Source organism: Heloderma suspectum, chromosome 1 (genome assembly GCF_057233095.1).
Source record: "Heloderma suspectum isolate Gila_16-S chromosome 1, 16-S_ref, whole genome shotgun sequence".
In the NCBI taxonomy this organism is placed as follows: Eukaryota; Metazoa; Chordata; class Lepidosauria; order Squamata; family Helodermatidae; genus Heloderma; species Heloderma suspectum.
In genome coordinates, this window is record NC_139458.1 from 391,962,964 (window position 1) to 391,970,314 (window position 7,351).

Genomic DNA, 7,351 nt, shown 5'->3' on the forward strand with positions numbered 1-7,351 from the left:
CAGTGATCCATGAAGGGGCAAACATTAATACTGAATACTAAAATGACAGTTTGCTGGAGAAGTTTCTACTGACCTGTGGCCCATCAAGCTGAATGCCACTCATTAACCACCTACAGCACCCTACCCATAAGGAGCTTTATAAATCTTCCCTTTTTGCCCTCTGCTTTGGACTGCCAAGAGAGGCTTTTGAGCACCTAGCAGGCCACACAATACGTCATGGTTGATGGGCTGCACTGGTGGGTCACAGTCTGTGCAGGCCTGCCACAAAACAGTATTCTCCAACCTGGTGACCCTAGATGTTTTGGACTGCAACTCCCATGAACCCCAGCCAGCACAGTCAGGGATGATGAGACTTGTAGTTTGACACATCTGGAGGGAACCGGGTTGGGGAAGGCTGCCATGGAGTAATGGGAGACAAGCATCTGCCATCACAGGATTTTTCTTGCATCTACCTTCACATTAAGCTAAAGTACCCCTACAGTACAATTTGAGCCAAGCCTATTCCAGTAGAAGATTTCATCTGAAGTGCTGCCCGTCTTTCAGTCCTTCTAGGCTAACGGTTGGGTCTTCATTATGGCTACATCTTGATGGAGAGCCCTGTCTCCACACCTCAGTCCACCTTGTTCAGGCTTAATAATCTCCTGAGAGAATCTTCTGTACTGAACTCACATGACGTATGTTCTATAAAACTAGAATGCCTATTGTGCGGTCTTTTCAGCATCAGGTGAAGACCTTGTTTTCCCAGACATTTTAGTTCGTATTGTCTTTACATATGCCATTGTATTTCTAGATCATTACTCTGCTGGGTTTTCACTTTGGCTTTAAACTGTCCCTTTAATATATATGATTTATTGCACTGTACTTTATGGTTTTAAGTGTTGGGAACCACCCAGAGAGCCTCCGCTATTGCATGGTATAGAAATATAATAAAAAATAATGAATAACCTCTCCTACAAGTGCATTGATTTTTTAAAAAATCGTGGATATAGAAACTTGTATATAGTTGCAATACCCGGGTAGGGAAAAGCTGGGGTATAGGATTGCAGCCTAAATCTTGTTCCCTACTGAGAGGGAATTAAAAGAGGCTCCCCTACCCCACGCACCTTGTTTAAATCTTTTATGTATGAGGAAAGGAAGTTCTAGCTTCTCTGGAACTGTCCCTGTGAACTTCGAATCCTTTCTAATCTTTCCAGGGTTGCCTTTCCCTCCCTGAAGATGAAGTGAGCCCGCGCTGTCTGGAACGGGAGAATGATGAATCTTCTTCCCATTGAATGTGGGGAAATCTCTTTTCGGAGACACAGCCATCGTGCTGCTAAGGGTTTCCCCAGGCAATGTGTAATGAGGGCAGAAGTCCGGGACTTGGCATTTGAAAGCCCAGCTTCTAGGAGCAATTACAAATAGCCTGGCATTATTCAGACTGTACCTACTAAGTATCTTTCATCTGCTGCTGTTCATCTTGCAGATCCAGCATTTCTTTTACAAGGACAACTGGCCACTGTAGAAGGGTATGGACAGATGGATATAAAATGTCTAACCAACGGAAACTAATTTGAATTAGGGCAAGCTATTTGCTAGTGTGTATGTAAATCCTCATCCCGACTTTTTGAACAGCTCAGCTAAAAAGAAGAAAGCATCAAGGGGAAACATCCAAAGCATTGATCATTAGCAGGCTGCTTTTTGAATTAGTTCAGCATTTTGCTTGGAGATGCCTAATGGGGGTGGGGGGGAGACCCTTAAGCCAGAAGCAGCTGCATTTCGTGGATGAGAGATATGGTCTGCTTTGCAAGCACAGCCTGATCCACAGTCTGTGAAACAATGAAAGCTGATGGATGTGGGTTTCCCACTACAGAGGAACTTTTAAGTCAGGAATGGATGATGTTTGCAATTCTGAAAGATCTCTCCCCAGCCCCAAATTCCAGCTCTTCCTTTTATAGCTCCCCCTCAGCCTTCTGCTAACTCTATGTACTCTAACATCGTCCTGCCCACTCCTGCTAACCCACTGGTTGTCTCCTTGCACTGCCTTATATTATTTGTTAGCCGTTTTTTCAAGGCAACCTAGACATCTATAAGCAACTGAGGGCCCCATCCTATGGGGCGACCACCTATCCAATGCAGGGCAAGAGAAGCACAGAGGGGAACATTCCCTCTGCGCTTCTCCTGCCCTGCATTTGCGGCTAGCCAGCCGATTTCGGCTGACTAGCTGCGGAAAGGCGGAGCCAGGGAGGAGGCTGCTGGACGACGCATAGGATGTGTCGTACCAGCATTTCCGCCTTCTCTGCCCTGGAACACCCCCTGGAATGCCCAGTTTTGGCCACTCCGCACTCCTCCTCTGAGCGCGGAGCATGGTGCCATTCCACACTGCCTGCAAGCATGGCTGGCTGGCTGGGGAATGCTGGGAGGATTATTTTCTGCCTAAACATGCATAGGATTGCACCCTAGAAAGCAAAAACTAAACTGAGAACAATGCCAACTAAATAGAACTATGCAGACCCACCTAAAGTCAATAGATAAAGCCCCCCCACACACTCACAATGTAAAACCCCAAAGGGGGAAAGCCTCTCAAACCAAGACCTCCAGCAGCCAGACTTCAGCAGTGTACCTTTAAGCACCACAAGCACTCTGGGCCCTCAAGAGGTCAAGCAGACTAGCCCTTAATTAAAGGGGGGGGTCCTCTTCTAGGCTGTAGTTCCAGGCTGAATAGAATCAGCTGACCTCCAAGCTTGAATACTGTCAGCTGATTCTCCAAGCCCATCATGACTCTAGCAGCTGGCTCAGTGGGAGCACCTTGCCCTGAGCGTGAGGGGCTGTCTTTGATTTTGCAGTGGCTTCTGGCCCCTTCAGCTCTGCATGGCTTCCTTGGAGCCTGACCCACTGCTTCAGCCTTTCCCAACCTGGGCCTCTCTAGATGTTTTGGACTACAATTCCCAGCATTCTTGGCCATTGGCCATGTTGGCTGGGGGATTATGGGAGTTGAAGTTTGAGACATCTGGAGGACACCAGGTCAGGGAAGGCTGTTCTGCATGGTTTTGCCTCCACACTTGCCTCTGGCCCTTTGATCTCTGTCTTCCTGATCCATTGCCAGACCTCTAGCCTATCTGTGACTATGTCTATTGTCCTTCTGATCTATTGTCTGGCCTTACCTGAACTGGACTCCAGCTGCGTCCTGCCTTGAAGTTAGGCCAAGATTGACGCCCACAGTGGAGGGGGCTGTATGATCACGGAGGGGAGACAGGCCCTGTTCTAACTGGTGCTTTACTGCCATCCTCTGAAGATCATAACCATAAATTTGTAAAAACACCCAAAATATACTGATTGTTGAATATATACAGGTGCCTGCTTTTAATCAAGTAAGATCTGGACTCAGGAATTGGACAGCAGCACCTCATTCTTTCAAATATTGTTGATACATGGTGGTTTTTGTGTGTGGGCATGTGTGCATGTGTGCATGCTGCTGTTGAGCATGTTCAACCATCATTATTACCACCATCATTTATATTGTGCATAAGATCTTCATCATCTTTTTTCTCTCTGACGCATGTGGGATGGGGAAGGAAAGGGGTATTTTCTACTTGACTGATTGAATGGAACGTTAGTCCCGGGCACCATCGTAAGAACATAAGAAGAGCCCTGCTGGATCAGACCACGGGTCCATCTAGTCCAGCATTCTGTTCACACAGTGGCCAACCAGCTGCCCACAGGAAATCCACAAGCAGGACATGAGCTCAAGAGGACCCTCCTGCCCATCTTCCCCAGCAACTGGTGTATATCAGCCCTGAAGGATGTGGCAAGTAGCCATGCTGTTGCTGTTCACGGTCTTGTTGCTGTCGGGGTCAAGAGTACTTCCGAGGCAAGAGTACCCTTGCCTTGGAAGCATTTCACAGGGCCCAGCGAAACCTGAATTGTGGACCGCTAGGGTGGTCACGCATCCTTTTTTACAGTTCTCTATTTGAAGGGCTGCCAGAGGACTGTCCTCTGTTTTGAATGGCTGCCCAGTCCCAGTCTGGTTTACAGACTTAAAAAAAAAATCAGAAGGAAGAAGTGGGCCTTGAAGTTGCTCACCAGCAGTTCCTGGACAGCAGAATGAGCCAGGAACACAGTTCAACAGGTCAAAGTCTCCGGTGAGGTCTGTTTATTTACTCATGTGTTTGTTTATAATAATTTTACTCCACCTTTCAGCACTAAATGGTTCCCAGAATGGCTTACAAATATTAATAGTGAGTCAGTGGCCCTTTCACATGTCACAACAACCCACCATAGCTTAATTTACCAGAGGGGGCTGTCATGTTGTGCGGGATGCCTGCAGGCTCTATTTTTGCATGGCACCTGCAGATGCCCAATTGCCATGGCGTGTCATGTCATGTGAACCCAGGTGGCAGGGCTTGTTTGAGAGTTAGACAACCCACAAATAATTCTAAAAAAGCCATAGGTTATTTGAGGATTGTCTAACCTTCAAACAACCCCTGCCGCCTGGGTTTGCATGACATAACAAGCCACGGCAAGCCAGATGCCTGTGGGTGTCATGCAAAATGGTGCCTGCAGGTGCTTGGCATGACACAACAGTCCTCACTGTTCAGCCACAGTGGGCTGTTGTGTCATGTGAACCAGGTCAGTCTCTGCCCTCAGAATTACAGTCTAAAAGAGAAGACCCAAAAGGAAAAGGAATTGGGAGGGAAGAGGAAAACAAAATAAAACTCATGTACAAGTTCTTGGTTTCAAAGTTTTAAGAGGTTTCTTTGTGGCAGGGTGTATTGTACTTGTATTTAAAGTATTGCATTTCTATTTAAATTATAAAAAGGTAAAGGTGTCCCCAACCAATCGTGTCCGACTCTAGGGTGCGGTGCTCATCCCTGTTTCTAAGCCGAAGAGCCAGCGCTGTCCGAAGACGCTTCCGTGGTCATGTGGCCGGCATGACTGAACACCGAGGTGCACGGAACACTGTTACCTTTCCCGCCGAGGCGGTACCTATTTATCTACTTGCAATTTCTTGCTTTTGAACTGCTAGGTTGGCAGGAGCTGGGACTGAAGACGGGAGCTCACTCCGCCACGCAGCACGCGGGTCTCGAACTGCTGACCTGCTGACCTTCCAGTCTGCAGTTCAGCGTCTTAACCACTAAGCCACCGCGGCCCCATTTAAATTATAATAGTTTATAAATTTGCATATATATTAGCATATGCAAATTTTACGCAGATTGGTACCCTGATTTGTCCTCTTTCGGGGGGTAGTTCACAAGTGGCCACCCTGATTGTGGCAACAGAGAAGGGGAAGTGGTACAGGTTGGTGCTGGAAGCATGAAGGTGGTCAAATTCAAGATTGGGTGGCCATGGTGGTGAACACGGCTAGCTCCGCCAAAAAGCGGGCACACTTTTCTTGAAGGAAACAATAAACACCTGCATTAGGCCTGCTTTTGGTGCTGTATTAGCAGGGCTGTGATCATAGATACGTAGGGTAGGGCCTGAGAAGGACATATAGTGCAATCTACCCAGAAGTAAGGCTGCAATCTGATATATATACTTACCTGGTAGTAAGTTCCATTGCATTTACTAGGATTTCCTTCTGAGTAGACATGCATAGGCCTGAGTAGACATGTTATAAGTCACCCGAGTTCAATGGGACATACTCCCACTGGGTACAATCCAACATAAATTCTACTTAGAGTGGACCCATGGAAATTAATGGGACTTAAATTAGTCATGACTAACTTAAGTTCCATTCATTTCAGTAGGTCTACTTAATGGGCCTACACAGTTGGATTTCAACCATTGTGTGTAGGATTTCAACAGAAGTGGATGATCTCTAGAACTGGGGCTTGGGGAAAGACTATGCATTTGTTTGAAGTTTTAGAAAGAGAAATCAAGGTCTAGGATACTGCAATAGCAGGGTGAGATCACAAGGACACTTTTACCAGGGTAATCAGTTCGTATCTCTTGGGTACAGATGGATGTCAACTGTCATGTGTGCTTAGCTTCTTTTTTACCTTGCTTTGGCACTGGATTGAGACACAGTGGTGGCCACCAACTTGGACAGCTTTAAAAGATGATTAGACAAATTCATGATAAGGCTGTCAATGGCTACTAGTTATGATGGCTATATATTACCTCCAGTACCAGAAGCAGAATGCCTCTCAATACCAGTTGCTAGAGAATATAGGAGGAAGCATGGTATTGCATTCATGTTCTGCTTGTGGGCCTCCCATGGGCATCTGGATAGCCACTGTGAGAACAGATACCTGAATAAATGGGTCCTTGGTTTGATCCAGCATAGCTCTTCTTATGTTTACCCATATAAAAAGAGCTCCAAAAGTGCAAGGGGGAGGGCAGAATTGTGTCTCATCAATGATGTAATTGTGGAATTTTGTCTCAAGCCTCATAACGGTGAAATAGGTGCCTATAATAGTTGCACAAAACCATATGCATCTCTATCACAATAGCACAAATTTAACTTCTTGTAGGTTGTTTTTTCCATGTATGTGGCTACCACTTGTGATGCTGAAACACTGGTGTGACAAAGTACAATGGGGTGGGGCGAAAATGTGTATTATATTATACACAATGAGAAGAACACCGAAGCGTTTCCTTGTCTCTGAAAAAATATCACCTGTATAAGCCCTTAGTATGATGATTTTAACTCTACATGATGCTACGGGGATGAATTAGATGCTCAGAGCTCCCACAATTCATACCATTTATAGTCAGTGCTGTGCATTACTCATTGTTGGCTGCAGAAGTTGGCTCCCAGTAAGAGAGCAACCTGTACAATTACAGTCTGTCTGAACAGGAGGAATAGCATCTGCCTTTGCTTTCCTCTTCAGATATTAGACAAGCAACGGGTGAGTGGGTGGGGTGGAGTGGGGTGTTCCTTGCTGGCTGGATAATTGTTGGGCCCAGCAGAATGGTAACCAAAGCAACTGCATCTAGTACTCGGCAATGATCCCAGTTTTATCAGCAAAAAGAAGTATCTGTGCCTCAAGAGGAAATTAAAAATTCTTTCAATGTCACAAAATACCTCATCTCTTTTTCCCCTAGTGATAAGGATGATCCCTCTTTGTCCCACGAGGAAAAGCACAGCACAATAACAGTAAGAAGCAGAATTGGCCTCATCTTATTTGCAGGAATCACATACGCATTAAGCTCACCCCACTTCTCCGAGTGGGGAGAAGTTCCAGGGGTCTAGTGCTTACCTGGGTTTGGTTACCTTTGGAAGGAGTTCACCAGAGACCGATTGGTCTTTTGTACTTTTTAAGGATTTACAAATATACAGGCTGAGCATAGGTGGAGGCACATCTTAAGCATGCTGACAGACTGCCAAAATCTACTGCACCCACATCAGATCTCTAGGTTGGGGATGCTGAAC